The 1,025-nt window shown below is 37.3% G+C and overlaps 1 protein-coding gene across 2 annotated transcripts in view; it reads right to left on the bottom strand.

The window, feature by feature from the left end:
• LOC116698836 (cilia- and flagella-associated protein 251) overlaps positions 1-1,025 on the bottom strand; it is a 17,162-nt gene that overhangs the window by 15,658 nt on the left and 479 nt on the right. The window lies entirely within an intron of this gene.

The raw sequence follows: 1,025 nt of genomic DNA, 5'->3' as shown, positions 1-1,025 counted from the left end.
ACAAAAAAAAAAAACAGAGTTTAAAGGGATAAAGCTAATTTCCTGTGGTTCAGGAATGATTCCACTTTGATTCCACACACTCCCGGAAATGAATCCATGCCGAAACATACAGGTCCCGCAATATGAGAAGGGAGGGGGATGACGCTCAATAATATTAAAAGAACATGGCGTCTGTGGGAATAACTTCCTTTTAAGTGTAAAGCTAGGTTTGATTTTGAGAATATCTGGTAAAGAATACCATTGGGACTATTTTCTCTGTTGTGTTCTTCCTAAGACCCTCAGCAGAAACTTTTGAGGTTATTTTGAGCCGACCAGCGTGAAACCTAAAACGTGACTGACCACAGCTCGGCTTTCCCCAAAGCAGACACAAGGAGTTAGTACATGGAAGTGGAAGAACAATATATATATAATTATATACTATAAAAGTGACATTATAAAGGGAACGTTCAGGAAAAACATGCAGAGCAGTGACTTTGTATATAGGTTGCTTATTTAGCCAGCCTTAACAGTACAGATTTTACATACATTTTGATTGAAATCTACATTACTTTATTGAACATACTGAAAAGTAGGACAACTGAGCAGTGTGTAGTTTGTGTTAACCGTGCGTGAATCAGGACTATGACTCTTTTAGGGCCGCAACTAACAATTATTGTTATCCTCAACGTATTAATGTTGATTTCTATTTCCCATCACAATGTCCTAGAGATGGTCAGTTTGCAATGCTACACAATAACAGAGGAAACTATTCATAACTATTCACACTGGAGAAGCTGCAACAACTTCTGCGTGAAAAATCTATCATAGTTAAATAGTTCATTTACTATTGATCACCCAATCAATGAATCAACTAATTATAGCAGTTCTAGGACATTTTAATAAATATGTAAAAACTTGTATTACTAAAAACACCAAATATAAGGAAGGCCTGGAGCCATGCTGCTGCTGCTGCTGTAACATTATGTTCTTTTCCTCAGGCCTGAACACTGAAATTCTCACACACACACACACACACACACACACAC

The sequence above is a fragment of the Etheostoma spectabile genome, chromosome 12 (genome assembly GCF_008692095.1).
Source record: "Etheostoma spectabile isolate EspeVRDwgs_2016 chromosome 12, UIUC_Espe_1.0, whole genome shotgun sequence".
Lineage (NCBI taxonomy): Eukaryota > Metazoa > Chordata > Actinopteri > Perciformes > Percidae > Etheostoma > Etheostoma spectabile.
This window is presented reverse-complemented; position numbering and strand designations above follow the sequence as displayed.